Here is a 17,322-nt window from a genome sequence, read left to right on the forward strand (position 1 = left end):
CATACAGTTGGCTCAGCCAGACGCTTTTATATACTTTTCATTGCTGCAGACGCACGTGTAAAAAAAGTTGTGCAAAAAAAACAAAAGAATAATAAACTCAAGAACTCACCACGTGGATAACTCGGAGAATTCAGAAATTTCTATGCGAATTCATCGGCGTCGTAAAATTGGTTTGATTGGCAAAAACACTAAAAATTTATAATTGAGTGAACGAGTACAGAGACAATTATTGAAAAAAAAGAAGAAAAAAAAAATCCAATGCGATTTAATTAATCGTATAAAAAGCCATTTGGATTAAACTGTCGGACGATCAATTAATGATTTTATCGAAGTACTTAGAAACTTTTTAAATTCATGTAAAATTTATGGGAAAATCGTGAAAATTATTGATAACGTTCGCGACCGTCTAAACTAATCGTATTTAAACCTGACCTGTGAAGATTAGTGGAAAAAAAAGTTTTGAAAATAATTTTGGATTTCCTATATTTTTTTTTTCAACGTTGGCAGACACCTCTTTTTTAGCTACGTCTAATCGTATATTCATTGTAGAAAATACTTGCGTTTTTAATTTTTTTTTTTTTTTTTTCAAGGTTGGTATTCACGAATCGGCAGATCGCGGCAGGCACGAAACTTCTTTTTCGATGGACCCCGATCAGTTTCTCCTTGCTTCTGTTTTCTGGCTGCAGCACTGTTCGGCCGTTACGCTTAGCCAACAGTCAACGGCTTTGCTTAGGTTAGGTTTGACTAGGTTATGTATGTTGGGTTAGGCTCGGCCAAGGACTTATTAAAGGAATAAAATGCAATCGAATTTATACCGAACGGAAAAAATAACCGACGGCTCTCCGTGCGACGGTGGGAGCGGTTCGACGGTTAACCGGATGCCAACTGCAACTTGAGAATACTAAATGCACCGCGCGACGATGTGTTTACATGAAAATATTCTAACGATACCAACCATAAGGCATAATACACTCCTTGGTTACTTTTCAGTATAGGCTTCTATAGGCTTCTATACGTATACGTGTATACGTGAACTTGGCGTGCTCTTCCGATAACCGGTTGCCGAGAAATTCTTCGTTATCTTAATTTTATGACCGAGTGCATTGACTTTTTGAATTTTCAAATGCTAAACCATCGAGTATTACGATTTGCAACCCAATTTTTAATATATTGGCACGGGGTCGGAAAAATTTTCAAAAATTTTTTTTTTCGAAAAAAAAAAATACATTTCTCTACCGATCCATAATCTTTGGTATTACCCTTTCGAGTGGGACGAAACAACGTTTCGAGTTGATCGGATATGATTTTTGTGAACGGTATAAATTTTTTTGGATTACATGAAAAGTTTTTCTTTAATGGAGGAAACAAGCTTAAATAATGCAATGGTACGTGTGATATAACTTTCAACCTCTCCGTCGACCGAAAAACCATACGCAATTAGAATCAATCGATGTTAGTCCAGTCAATAGTCAATTGTCAATTATCATGCAGTAAACCGATAAGTCCTGCGATTGGAGTTTTATCTGCTTTTGGGTAAATACATTTAGTCTTGATATCTACGAGCGCGTAAATAACCACGTTAAACGGGAAATAGGTGAGTGAATATTTTCCAAAAAAAAAAAAAAAAAAAACTTACGACTTTCAAAAATAATTACCATGTAAAAGTCCTCGCGAATTTTATTTTTCAAAGTGCCATCCGTAAGTCTATTTCAACGTTAAGGAGTCCCCTAGACCACGTCCTTTACTCGCGGATCGACCAACGATACAACAATGACAATAAATGCTTCACAGTGTGATACAAAATTATAGGTTATGATCGAGACTGACTGCAAAGTAAAACTAAAAGTGACTATAGAAACATCCTTAATTATTTCATACAAACGATGCTCTACTTTCACACAATGCCGGCCTTGGTTACAGTCAATAAATTCGTAACACATATGCACTAACGGAATAATGCCATCGAACAATGTCTTTCGATTCCTCTTTGATATTTCTACGTGATTAGTCGAATATGCAGGAATGATAATATCTCAACAACAACAAAAATCATTACGATCAATATCAAAGGCAAACGGTATCAATGCGTCCTTATCAATCGTCCATATAAAATTCTCGAATATTATCACAACGGAGTGCCCTCCATTATATTAAATACTCGATGACAGTGCCGCGTAAATATTTAATCTTCTTGAATAACTTGGACTGGTACAATTTTGACGTATTGTTGAATCCGTTTGCGAAGACAAAAAAAATTTCTCTTAAATTCACATATATCAATGACGATTCGATATATATAAATTAAATTTTGATTTTAACCCCCAAAATATTAATGATACAATCAATTTGATATCAACTGTCGAGTGGACGATAAAAATATGATTAAAAAAAAAAAAATTGGCGAATATGAAAAATTTTTAAATGACACTGTCACGGAATTAATTTAACGATCGGTCGATATTAATATGTAAATAATTTAAATTGAAGATACACTGACGAAACGCAGCGTCAGCGCGAGAGCAACCATTGACGATTACCGTATGCGTAAATCATTGAACGTATATTCTAGCCCAGTTGTATTTGTCGCTAGAGATGAAGGTTTTCGAAGTAAAAGGATCGGCATTTTCTTCGTAGAATTTTTAGCGAACGGCGGTAGGTATCCTAAGGGATAGGCCTGGATGGATCAACAATGGTTTACCGTGCATAGGCGAATACGTGAAACGTAGTGCGTACTGTACGTATAGAAAAGTAGGTACGAGTAAAGGCCACGAGGAGCGTCGAAGAAAAAAAAAAAAAAAAAAGAAGGAAGGAAAAAAAGAAAATAGGTTTAAGCTGCTTTTCAAAGAAATATAGTTATATATACATCCATTCAGAATCTCTACAGCGACGGGCTCCCCCCTGGTAGCGACGCCCGTACTATGCGCTACCGGCACGCCATCTATTATAATTTTGGGCCTTATGCGCTACGGACCCTTTAAACTTTAAATGTCCTGTAGCTCTGCGTGGCTGAGCGGGGGCCTTTAAACGTTTAAAAGCGTAATGGTGTGCGATCCGATGCGTGGCTTTTCCTACGGACCGGAAGGGCCCAGAGGGTTGTTAGGACCCTATATATAGGTATAGGGCCCTACGTATAGTAGGACCCAACTGCTTCTTCTTGGATGGATGCAGGAAATGGAAATCCAGAAGGAGCTCGTGATTCTTGGAAAGTATGTTAGCAGGACGCGTACAATGGGATGTTACGTGTTAAATTCCAAAATGCCAGGCCTGCTGGGCGCGGTGCGGTTTTTTTGACTTTCTAATTTTGGTTTTCCGAGCTGCTGCTACTGACGGGTGATAATTTTTTTTCTAGGCAAAAATCGCGTGGTTTCATTAATTTTTGGAGTAAAAATTTGTAAATTTTTTTTTCTTCAAAATTGTCGGTAACTTACGCTTTCGCGTTTACCTACGTGCGCCAAAGTCATAGAGATTTTTAATCTCGTCTCGGACGAGACTCGAAACGCAATCACGTTCGAACATACTTCTTCCTGTGCGCAGTACGTACTGCGCATGTCAATGTGACGGTTACCGAGAATGCGTGCGCAATTGAGACTATTTTTAAGGATAAAGATTAGCCGATACGGGTTTATCGAACTATTGATTACGATCGGATATAAATATATAATTTTGTGATGGTTGAAATTTTTTTGAAATTTTTTTTTTTGAATTCAATATTTCATCCGATATAATTTATACGATGTGATCATGCATATTCACACGTGTAAACACATTCGTGTCCATGTTGCGCTTCCAGACCCGTTGCTTTGGCTGAAACCTTTTTCTGCGCCGACGTTCGAATTCCAGAAAACGATGATGAAATCGCCTGGCAATTACAGAAAATTCAAGGCTTCCTGCGCACAAACGATCGTCGTCCAGCCTAGCGAGGTCTGCGAGGCTGAACACTCCTTCCTGACAATTACCCGGAATATCCCGACTTCAGAAAATTCACATCTGTCCAAAGAAATATGAATTTTTTTTTAAATTTCCAAAATTCTGATTCCCAAAAAGATATTGTCCCCGAACGAAAAAAATGTTTCGCACTAAATGTCGCGTTCGACAAAAGTTCTGAAAAACTAATATCTCCCAAATTCATACACCAGGACCGTGACCGACGCAATAAAAATTTTGAAAAAAAAAATCAGTCACCCTTGACCCAGTAATAAACTCTCATTCTACTCTTGTTCCGAACAATACTGACTCTCTGTCTGTTTGCATCTCTCGCTAACAACGAAACATGCGATATCCGAGAGTTCACAGACAGACTTCTCGGAATGACCTCACATCGCGAATTGCAGTCAGCACGCCCTCGCGTCGGGACGCCGAAGCTTTTAATTGCTCGGATCGCCGCGACGAATTTTTACGTCCCGAAGAAAATCGTCTAGACTAATTAGTCAAAAGTTATCGTGCAAACAATTGAAATTCCGTCGCAAACAAAAAACAAAACCAAATTGAGAAAAAAAAACTTTTTGCAAAAATTTGAACCTCCAAATTTTTCATCTCTCTCGTACCTGCATTTACCCGGGAGCGATTGCGATAACCCCATCCTGTTTTCTCAACAAAGAAAACTCACGTGCGGTCTCGTTGAGGCTTCCTTCTTCTTCTCTTGACACAACTGGCATCTTTCAGATATATTGTATCGCTGTAAGATGACATAAGATTAATATATTACCGGTCTCCTTAATTCGATCTCAAACATTGCGTAACTTTACGGCTCGTCGCGATGAACGCATAAGGAATGTAATGTAAACGCAGACGTGTTATCTGGATCAAATATATATTTTTATCCCATGACAAATGAAATCGCGCAAAATTTTCATGGACATCTTGAATATCGAAAATTTTGCAAATATCAATAACCGTGAATTTTTAGTCTGTTAGAACAGCACGGTTTGGGTATACATAAATATGCATATACACGTCAATTACGATCCACCTTAATGATACTTGATGACGTCAAAAATTGGTCAAATTAAAAAAAGAAAAAAAAGAAAAAACTAAGCACGCCAATAAAATCATAATTTCCTAGATAACAGCGTATTAACATTTTTTCCATTAGCACCGCTTTGGGAAATTGAATATTTGTCAAAATATCGATGAAAAATTGCACTACCCCCCAAAAAGCACGTTCCGTTCCACAATCTTTCATTGTTACTTAAATCATTTTTTTCAATAATCTTATCACCACCGTATCTCCTTACCCCAAAATTACCTTTCATAGACACTCCTCATCGAATATCCAAAGTGCATTGTGGGAAGCGTGAAAAATAATTCGACATAACCCCACACAACGAACACCTGTTGTCCGTCGTACACAGCGAATATGACATTGACATATATACGCGAATATACAGGGTGTCTGAAAGTAATGCATAAAAAGTAAAAGATTAATTGCGTTAAAAAAAAAAAAAAAAAAAAAAAGAGATAACAAGAAAATATTCACTTTTTCAGGAAAGATAATTAACGAAAATTTTGGCTCGACGAAACTTTTTGTCAATTAAAAGTACATAACCAGGCAAAACCGTACGTTTCGAATAAACTCACTAATTATCTAGATCAAACGATAAATTCAATTCCGATAACAATCGCGTTACCTTCAATTACTTCGAATTCCTTCGAATCGCCACGCGACCGTGAATACGAAATTTAAAAAAAATTTCTTCAAAATTAAATCGGATCGGCTCCTATCTAGACGCAAGTACGTTCGGCAGAACTCAGCTCCGGGAACGAATACGAATAAATGTTAATTCGGTGAGATGGGTCGCCATGCGAGACGCGGGCATTTGCATGTAATTGCTTTCCATGAATCCGCCTGCCTATATACGACTCGTTGTGGCGACCGGTTATTTTTGATAAAGGTAATCATAGGTTTCGACCATGTTAATGCTTTTCGCATATATATGTATATATATATATATATAAGTCAAACTATCCAGATAATAACAAGGATACGTGTAACGTTCCCATGAAAACATGACGAGTTCCATGACGTCAGTTTCTAGGATAGAAAAAAAAGGCGTCGGGACGGCTCAATAAATAATAAACTGTTAACCGTACGAGCGTGAGTTGAATTTCGGAAATAGAAGGTATGGGTGAAATAAATAAAAATTTTCAAAAAAAATGTATGAATTTTAAAAACGTGACAGATGACTAAAATATACTGGGTCCATGTTACACTTGCGTAGGTCAGTTACCGTTACGTATCAAACGGTCGTCGGTAGCGTCGCGACGCTTCTACAGTGTTGCTGTACTTGGTATATCATTTGTTTGTGTGTGTGTGTATATATGGGTGTATATATATATATATATTTTTATAATATATATATATTTAATATATATATATGTATATATATTATATATATATATATTATAAAAAAATTTTTATCAACGTTGACTTTTATATAATTGCGTCACGTTAGGTAATTTTCAATTATTTTTTACTGAACTCATCATTGCCATTGTGATAAGAAGATCGATATGAATATCGATTCTACGTATGTGCCGTTAATCACGTAATCAGAGCTTGTCATTTTGAGATGAACTTTGATACTAATTGCGAGGAGACCATCCGATTGATAAGGAGCCGTTGTATAATGCTGTGGCGAAGTGATTTATTATTTTATAAAGTCAACGTAATTTCGAGTTTCGTTAAATGCGGAAGTTTCGAATTTTTCAAAATTTTTCCAAATTTTTCATTTTTTTTTTTTTTTTCATTTTGCTAAAAACATATCCTTAATGCGCAATTATCTAATCGCGAATAATTGCGGCATTTGCTACGACGCTTGCCAAAGCCATGCGCGTAGTAGCGTCGCGACGCCGAATCGTCTACGAGGAAAATCCAAGTGCGAGATAACAAGCGGAATTCGAGGATCCGTATCGGCAATGTGAACGCGCCGTAATGTTGGGTAAACGCGAATAGCTGCAGGTCGGCAGACTGCGTGACGTCCGAGAAAATTAAGGCGAGTTCACATTCCATTGAATTTTCGTGGACGATACGTGAAATTGAAAAAGTTAAAGGCGAGCTTCGATGTTTACGAAGTCGCTGGAACGAGCGAGGATTAATGATTTTTCGCGTGCTTGTTTACAACGAGCGACTGGAAAGGCGTAATTTTATTTCGCGACGTAATTTCTTGCGGCAAGAGCATATCAGTGCCAATTGCACCGAGCGCATATTTACGCGGATATGGAAAATATGAAAGATTATAATTTTTACATAAAAAAATGACACGTGCGTAAACGAATAAAATGAATTAGTGAAAAAAATTTTTTGATCCAAAAAAAATATGATTTTACACGACACTGTTTAATTACGCATCGACAAATGTATAAGTAATGATTATAACGCTAATAATAATAATGAAAGCTTCGTCAGATCGAAGAAACAAGATAACAATAGAATTTGCACAAAGAAAATGCAAAATGCAAACGTTCACTGCTGACTCAATGCTGATAACAATGAATATGTTACCAATCCATAGAAACCATATTGAATATCGCTGAAAGCGTCATACCGATAAAAGATTACACAATTATTAAGAAAAAAAAAAAAAAAATTATTTTACACGGAAAAAAAATATTTAATTTGCAAAATTGCCAATTTTTTCAAAAATTTCACCTTAGCTTGTCCCCTGTAAAGCAATCAAGTGGAATTATCGTATTTTCAATTTTACTGTATAAACACACTAATGACGTGCCCAAGGTATAGATATCAATTCGCAACAGGAAGATTGTCGTCAATTATTAAGCTTTACGGTATTGCGAAATTCTTACCGTTTTATATATATATACACACACGTATATATCTTTACTCACTGTCTAGCAGCCAACGTCTATAATGCCTACAGATAGGCGAACACCCGCGTTCCATTTCAGCAGGCTGAGTCAACGAGCGCAAAACTATCACAATTTGCGATTCGCGAAAAATTGCGCAACCAGCGCTCCATAACTCGGTGTCAGTACGAGGAGACACGCTGTCTGGTGATACGTCATTGGTCATTATCAGGCGAGCCGGCAATCTCATTACGATTGGAGTCAGTCTTTGTTCTACGAAAATTAAATAGGATGGAAAGTGAGTCAAAAAAAAAAATGAAAAAAAAATCAAAAATTAATATCAATAAATATCGATTAAATACGTACCGATTGATTTCGTCTAACCGATCATTGAAAAGCAGAAAAAAAATTGCAATAACTGAAAAATATTTAAGTACCCGTATTGATGACGCATTAAAAAAAAAAAAATTATCCATCGATCCACGAGGCACCGAATCGATTTTCTTATCGATATCACTGATAAATAAATCGATAATTTTATATTTCAATTGCGATTACGTTCACGGATTAGGAATCTAAGATGCTCTTGTCGCGTTTCTATATTCGCGATTTTTCTCGCTGACGCTTTTTTTTTTTTCTTTTTTTTTTTGACGAGTTCACCATGATATTATGACGAGTAGCCGGTTGCAATTTTCTGGTTGGAGTTCGCCAATTTTGAATCTGTCTTATCAGTTGACATTGTGCGGATTGTGATAACGCGGGTTTAATAGCCTGTTGATCGGGATCTTGCGAAATTTTTATCATTATTGATAAATCATCGTGTGATCCTAGGAATACACGTTTTCATATGTGTATACATATATATATATATATATATATATATATATATATATATATATATATATATATATATATATATATATATATATATATATATATATATATATATATATATATATATATATATCCAGTTGCAACGTATATCGCTACGTGCATATGCACTTTCACATGTGCTTCTATACATGCTAATGATTAATCATTAAGGAGGGATAACATCTGCAGAGTTATACACGAGCATCGCCAACTGCGCATTTAATTTGCACAATAAGAATATCGTTCGCATTTAATGATTTTCGCAGGGACGAACTTCCGATCGAGAAATCTACGCGATCGTTTGATTAAGAAATTTTCTCCTTTTCCCGATACCATATACGACGACTAGATACAAAAATTAATGACGATTGAATTATTATGGAATTAATTTTTTTTTTCAAAAAAAAAAAACTAAATTTTTTATTAATGATTTACATTTACTTTTTTTTTACGTGTAACTATTATATGCAGATGTAACGATGACATCGAGTATTTTATAAAACGTCACACCCCCATCTTTATGATCGAAACAATTAAAATCGTCAAAGCACGATATAGACGCCAACCATAATTTCCATTCGTCACCGATTGAATTACCCATAAGTCATTGGGAAAAAAAAAAAAAAAAAAAAAAGCACTCCTCATTTCCGGATGATTCCGATCAGCATCCAAGGGCGATAAATAGTCATAGAAAAATATTTCAAAGAGGCCACTTGTTCGTCCCTGATAACAAACAAGTAACCCTGACCACGTTACTAAAAATCATTAATTACAATGACACACGTGCTTAATTATCAGGACAGTCTAAAGATAACAAAGAGAGTCAATTTTTTATTTTCAAAATAAATAATTAAATTACCTTTACTTGAATCGTATTAAAATATAATTTTTAAAAATATTTTTTTTTGAAAAACTAACCCCCTCCCCCCCTAACCACAGTACCGCCGAGTGTCACGTCATAAAAGTAATATCGTTAAATTTTTGCCAAAAAAATTTTCATTTTTTCACCAGTCATTCAAAATCGATCAAATTGATGAAAACGCTATGAATTTTACGTACGAGCGAAGAAAGCTGTGGCGCATTAATGTGTGTCGGTATAAAGACGTTCGCCAATACAATTGCACAGATTATTCGCAACTACGTGCGGCTTGCGAAAGGCGTAGTGAATTGCGTCATTTGGCTTGCGAACTGGCCAGACTAGACGTCGCCAGTCTCGCGCGAGTGACCAGTGTACTGTTATATATATATATATGTATATATATATATATATGTGTATATATATATATACATGAAATATATAAGTACATAAATGGATACGCACGCATGATATATATATATATATGTATATTATATATAATATAAAATCGCTACTTGAAAAAGTGCATCTTAAGTTAAATTGAGCATTGATAACGCTCACGATATTTTTTTAATCAATAATAACAATGATTTTAATTATTTAAAAAACTATGACATCAGCACGATTTCTCATTCCAATATGCAAGTTATTCGCTTGTATCTATACGGTGCGTATCCACTTGTTTTCATCGTTCATACTTCTCTCTCTCTCTCTCTCTCTCTCTCAATTCACTTTCTCGCTCTTTCAAATTGCAGAAATAATTCGGAATTGCGCCGCGAGCAATGAGCCACGTGGTTCAATTATTTTTCTCGTTTCTTTATTACGGCAGAGCCTCGTGACCTTGACGTCCACTACAATATATATATATACATTATGTACGTATATCATGCATATATATATGCACGCATATCGTGAATCCCAAGTTGGGAAATGATATTTCTCGAAATACGCATAAAGAATCCGAAGGCTTATCGGTCGTTAAAATTTGCGCGGATGCGTCAGCCCGGAAACCTTGAAAGAAAAAACCGCGCCAGCAGAGCGACGTCGTCATCCTTGCAGAGGTGCAAAGTGCACTTCCGGCCTGTTTACCATTTTTCTTCTCTCTCTCTTCAGTCTCGCTCTCTTTTCTCCTTGGTCCCTGCCCTCCCCGCCCCATCGCTCCCTTCGGCACGCACACGCACGCTCAGCGCACAGAGTGGCGGAACAAAAGACCAAAAAAGCGCACGCACTTACGCATGCGAGTCAACCAAACGGATCGCACCGTTTTGCCCGGTCCCGATACCAGCGTTTGCCATTACGAGCAAAGACGGTTGATTCGGCGGGAAACGGGGTGTATTTGAAAATTTCAAAAATTATTATGTACAGAAAATAAATTTTTTTTTTTTCACCCTCCACCTTCCCCTTGCCCTGTCGTACTCAGCGGCTGGCCGAGGGTCAAAGTGCGTTGCGGCTGTCACAGTGAAGCGTAGGGATCGAAATGGCGGCTTGAACTTTGACGTATTTCTTTTTTTCTTTTTCTCCTCTGCCAACATAGTCGCGCCGGGTGTCGGAGTTAGTGACACGATCGTTCAAGTATGTATCACACGTAATGCACGTCCTTGGCCTTGAACGTATCAGCAGCCCCCATACGAGCGAACGTGCGCGTCGTGTGTGCCGAGACGAGTATGTGGAAAATGCGGGTGCACCGGTCGTCCGTGACTCTCGGATTCTCGTTCTTTTCCTGACGATTCATATTTTTCTTACTTCTGTTTTACTTTTCTTCCCCTTTCGATGGCTGCTTCGTCGGGCGCGCATGCGCACTGGCCACTTGCTTATACGGCGGTATATAATTTTTTAAGGTTTCTTTTTGGGGGGGAATTTCATGCAGACGTCAAATTTCATCGAACTGCCTCTGGAAAGTCAAGTCAAATGGCTATTGGGTAAATGTCAATTAATTTATCATTTTGCGAATGGACTTTTAATAATTTATTATTAAATCACGTGCTTCACGTCTGATCTTAATTTTACCTCGGGAACGAAGAAGCGAGTGATCTCTGGATAAGATTTTATTTTTTTTTGATTTCCTGTGAAATCCAACGAGACCCTGATCGTTATTATTGTTATTGTTATTTTCACAGCTGTTTACGTGCTGTTTACTTTCTTTTTTTTCAATTGCTATCACTAATCGTCGTCTCGCGCTCGACCTGAGTAGTCAATAATTTTTTTTTCCCCTTTCTCACCGATCGATCGAGAAACACACAGATCCGTATCAAATCGGATTAGAGTCTTATACGTCATCGGTATCGCGATTGACTTTGTATAAATTATTGTTGACCGTGGATGATAACGAGGAATACTCATCCATTCCCTTATCAGGTGAAACAGATCACGAGATTTGCGTTTAGATATCTGATAGCTGTATTCAATTTCACTTCATCTATTTTCCCGTTGTTTTTTCTTTTCAATTATACGCAGCATCCTGGAACATGACAGAGTGAGAATCAAATTTGATTTTGATCGCCGAAAACAAATAATGACAAGGCAAACATATGTAGGTGTTTATCCTCATGTCTTATTGTCTTTTTATTAAAATCCACAGTGAAAATATTTTCGTTATCAATACACCCAAAAAAGAAAACAAACGGAAAGTTGATTTAGTTTTTTTGTTACCCTAGCAGCCATGAAAATTATAGTCTTTTTCTTTTTTACTACTTCCATTCGTTTTAGTGTTATTATTATTGCCTTTCCTTTTTTCGCCGCTTTCTCGTTCGCCTATGTTCTGTGTTGTAACCGTCGTTCTCAAAAAAAAAAAAAAAAAACCGAAGAGTAGTTAGTTCACAATCGGACGTCGCGACGCTCGGACAGTCGATAAGTTTCGTATCGTTCTGAAGTGAAATACCGCCTTAGCGAGATGACATCGATTGGACGAAGAAGAAACAGAAGGAAGTGAATATGGATCGTGAAATCAAATACCCGCTTCTACACGTACCTAACCTGAGTCTGCTGATTGGCTGATATCAACACTGGTGAGTGATTTTTAGATGCAATAATATATATAATCTGTCCACGAGTAAGAAACATTCAGCAGGGGCCATTTTAGCATGAGTTTCAAAAGTAAAAGGCTCACTGATTACCTTAAGATGACGTAGAAGATGACCGGATGAATCCTGGTATGGGACGCGTATGTACGACCTGGTTTTCCAATAGCCAGACCGGCTCGATCAGGGCCTTCGAAACATACAGTTGTAATAATTAAAAAGAAAAGATTGCTTATCGAATAGGCTATTAACTATCAGTGACCGCGATCTTAATGTATCCGCAACACCGAGACGATTTTTCGAGGAAACAATAAGCAGTGCTGCCAATTATGTGCGAATACAAATCATCACCTTTTATTTTTATCATTGTTAACGTACGCGCACTGATTTGTCACGTATTGAATTCCAGCACCACATTTTCACTGTAAGGTATCCACTGAGTCACGTGAGAACATTTTAGGACGCTAAACGTATAGTGAAGTTAGGAAACTTATAATGTAAAGCCCCACAAGCATCTTGGATTGAATGGAGTTTATGTAGTGAAAATATTCGGGTCGGCTATTCGAAAATAAAAGTTTAACAACGTTTTAAAATCCCGACCACTCAATGGGCCTTATATACGTAACAATAGCCATACCCCTGCTTCACGGGGTTCACGAGGTATATTTATAATGAACATTTGCAGCTCATTCCTCTGTACCGTTACAAATAGAGATTTTCCAATTTCTTTTTTTCTCCGCTTTCTTAACTGTTTACATACCTTGCACGATTGGGCCTTCAAGAAAAACGAATATCCTACGGCGAGTACTACGGGAGGAATTTTTTTTTCTTCGACTTAGGAAGCCATGATGGATTCGAAGGGACAGGAGAGACGCTCATAGAAATTCTTTCACTCGGAATAAAATAATAAAAGACTATAAAACAGCTCGAGTGAATCCACCTAGTAAAATCTTCGAGTTCTCCCCGCCGAAAGTAGAACGGTTATCATTCTTTAAATAAATGAAGTGACAATAACTTGTGGTCATGTCAAAATTGTAAGTCCGTGCATAAATATCGCGACGAAACATTCTTTTGACTAGTTCAATCTCGCTCGCTGCTGCGTATTGTTCGGCTATACTCGGCTCGGCTCGGCTCGGCTGTATTCGGCGAAGCTCGTAATTCCCGATCGCATATAACCGTACGTAAAACTTATTAGTATGAATGGCGCCGATAGACACCCAAGGCGCTTCCTTCCTTTTCGAAACACATAATTACACGGTTCCACGTTGTTTTTGGTGAACACACGGACGCGTTCACAATCTCGCGCACAAGTATATATTAACCGATTGGTACGAGTGTTCGTAAAGTGATCACGAAGTGCCTCATGAACGCCCTGACGCGGTCCTGTTTCGCCATGCGCCATATGCCGGTCCTGCTGCGAGGCCTCTTACACAACCCAAGTTCTCTTGCGAGCACATTTTAAACCATTCGACATACTTAACCAAAAGTATAGGCTGCGTCCACACCAAAAAACAGGAAGACGAAACACCGTATGATACAGCAAACGTAACATAACCTCCTTTTAACCTTGTGCTTCTTCGCGTCTTCTTTTCGTTAATCGCACTCGCTCAAGCGTCTACGCAGCATCAAAACACGTCCTGACGTCTTTGACATTGTGAAATCGAGATTGATTCTGTGGAAGGCAACAGAATGAAGATGTCAGTTCAATTTTAAAATTTCAATAGTGCCTCCGCGAAGATCGGATAAAAGCATTGGGACTCTTAATGACGTACGTAAGTGTTTAACGTAGTTTATGAGTTTATATTGACTTGGGTGACCTTTTACATTGAATTTATTAGGATGCTGAGCAGGTGCTCTTCTTTGCTGGTTTCTCGAACGGTTTCGGAAAACGTTGTGAACCCGGCTTAAGTCTCGAAGCATAAGTGTTTGGTTTACGAGGGTGTTGGTGGCTGGGCATCTGTCGAGGAACACGCGAAAACATCAGCTGTGCGGCCTGCAAGGCTGGTCGGCTGGATGGGCTGCTTGGTTGGATGACTGACTGGTTGACTGGCTGGTAAGGCACACCCTGAAACAACCAAAAGCTTACAGCAGTGTAAATCCGACACATGGGAACGCTTGTTCTGTGGTTTTCAGTTCCTAATGTCGAATGATAATTGCCAGTGAAATCTAATACGTATGTATTCTCGATTATGTTGGGTTAGGTGGTATTGTATTTGCAAAAATCAATCGAGGGGAAAACCTATTGTTGATTTTGATGGGTGTAAAGTTACTTGGTCATTTTTTTTTTAGAGGACTGGAAATACTCTGTCTCGTTAGCAATTTAGTGTAAGGTAAAAATTAATAAATTGGTAGAGAATGAAAGTTGTTCAATCGGTACGACTAGGAAAAATATTTTCGAGGATTTATTTATCGACGGATATTTTTTTTGTTACTTTTCGAAAGTTTACACTCATGCGTACTGTATGCGACGCTATCTGCTAAATCAACTGGGGAAGCAAAAGAATGATAAAAAGGATAAAAACAGTGAGCAAAGAGTCCATGAAAAGATTTTTACGAGCCATGTAAGCAGCGCCGGAAGGATTTCGGATTTCGAGTTTAAGAAGCTTTGCCCTGAATTTCGTCGTACGGAAAGCAAACATTGTTAAAAGTTTAACATAGACTGTACCCTGTCTACCATTCTAACAGAAACCAAAGTTATCCTTCGGGATGCATCGGGAAGAGGGGGGTGGAGGGGGGGGGGCGGTTCTTAGCCAGTAAATACACATTCTAAGGCGCCACCACTATAAGCCTCCATCCTGTTATGTATATTTTTATGATTGAAAAGTTTTTGAACAAATTTTCACAACAGAAAACATCTCGATAACGTCCACGACACTCTGATTGCATTGAATCCTGAAGTATCGATAACTTCGTCACAATAAAATGTATTTCTATGAAAATTTGAACGTGGAATTTGATTATCGTAAGAAACCAAAATCGACGTAGACGGTTCAGGTATTAATTTAATTTGGTGTATGGAGAAACTGAGAATTTTTGAATTTGAATTAAAAATATATTATCGATCAGCCGCCAATGGCGTCTTACCGCGAAGCCGTCGGAAATTGTCGGAAACAATTCGCACCGGAAGCGGGTGGGCCTAACCGCTGGTTTCCGGTTAACAGGATTTCACGGGGCTGTGCCGCTTTCGAATCGCTAAAATTCCTGAAGACGAGCGAAGAAGACAAAGACTTATTCATTCGTGATACACATGAAAATTTTTCTGACAGCCATTTCCTGGAGTTCGTATCTATAGGCGATGTTATGTTTTTTTTGCTTTTTTCTTTTTTAATCTAACTTCGATATCTGAATTACTTGTTTTCTTTGATTTTTTTTTTGTTTTCATTCAACCAATTTTGTATTTCCAAGATAGCAAAGCCCCAATCGTTTATACACTGGTACTATTAAGTATACCTATAGGATTATTCAGTGCAAACTCCACGAATTGATGTTGGTTCTACCATAGGAATGAAATGTACAGGCCTAACTTCAGGTGGTACGTTTGGCCTGAATAACCCTGTATAACGCACGAGAATTTATGTTACGTTACGTTGTATATGTAATCTTAATATGACAATCAGATAACATAATGATGTATATGGAAGTTCGATACGGAAAGTTTGGGTGGGTTAAGTTGGTACGACATTTGACGTGTAATTTCATCCGAATGACGACGGATATAGCCGACCGCACGATACAGGAAGTCATCGTATCCTTTCCTCGAATCCTGTCCGATATTATTTTTTGCATTTTTCTATTTTTCATTTTTCGAATCTTTTTTTTTTTCGTTTTTATCAATTCCTCTCTCACGTGCGCTACCTGATTAAGCCGTTCGATAAAATGGTGAATAAGAAAAATTATCAATCATGGATCCAGATGAAATAATATTTTTCAAAATTTTTCTTACTTTTTTCATTTTTCTTCCCTTCCACTTATTATTATTATCGTGCTATACGTTCTTGGTTCTCCTGATTTCTCTCCTGATTCTTGAATGTATGTATATATATATATATCTTTCGATACATTCTCTACTAATATTTGATCAGGCCCGGAACTCCACTTGGATGCCCTACAGACCGTATCTTTATGATACCAAGATAAATTTCGCGTAGTTGAAGTGGACGTTCGAGTTTTCCGCAAATAAATCGCACGGAATTTGGTCGTGCGAAAATGTTGATTCGCAAAAAAGAAAAAACGTTACTACTGTAGATTTTTGTAAATTCAAGAAGCATATTCGTAGGCGGGGATGAAAATTCACAATTGCGAAAACCACGGTGTTACTTTCGCCGAGGCGTTGAGACTGTCGATACGTTAGGACATGAAATTGCGAATTACGTCATCGATTAAAAAGTACGAGCTCGCAGCTGCGTAACGACGGGAAGCGATATTTTCAATTCAAACTGAAAATACGTATGTATCAGTTAAATAGTTCCAGTTCTTTTTTTTTTTCACTCGGACAGTTTCGTCGTTGATGATCTTTGCAGAAAATTCGCAAATCACGATTCATAATGAGCGCTGTTGACGTAAAATAGATTGATGGACCGTTCGATAATTATCGAAAAAAAAAAAAAATAGTATCCAGACAAAATAACCCATGAAAATATAATTCCACGAAGTTATCTTAAACAGGATATAGTGGTTGTTGCACACGAGAATATCCCACTTCCTTTGAAGCGCGAAATCTGAGAAGGGGCCCAAGGGTTCACATTTTTCTTAACCCCCCGTACCCCCCCTGCC

At 37.6% G+C, this 17,322-nt stretch overlaps 1 protein-coding gene across 4 annotated transcripts in view; it reads left to right on the forward strand.

Moving 5' to 3' along the window:
- Window positions 1-13,595: 13,595 nt before the first annotated feature.
- Window positions 13,596-17,322, forward strand: part of LOC107267047 (gustatory and odorant receptor 22) — a 28,150-nt gene continuing 24,423 nt past the window's right edge. The window contains exons 1-2 of one of the 4 annotated variants that reach the window (XM_025084248.1): window positions 13,596-14,321; window positions 14,388-14,602. The gene's annotated coding sequence lies outside the window, so the exon portion shown is untranslated. Of the gene's footprint in view, window positions 14,322-14,387; window positions 14,723-17,322 lie in introns of all 4 variants that reach the window. The other 3 variants (XM_025084246.1, XM_025084247.1, XM_015738258.2) reach the window with 3 other exon arrangements.

This window comes from Cephus cinctus, unplaced genomic scaffold (assembly GCF_000341935.2).
Source record: "Cephus cinctus unplaced genomic scaffold, Ccin1 Ccin1_scaffold0331, whole genome shotgun sequence".
In the NCBI taxonomy this organism is placed as follows: Eukaryota; Metazoa; Arthropoda; class Insecta; order Hymenoptera; family Cephidae; genus Cephus; species Cephus cinctus.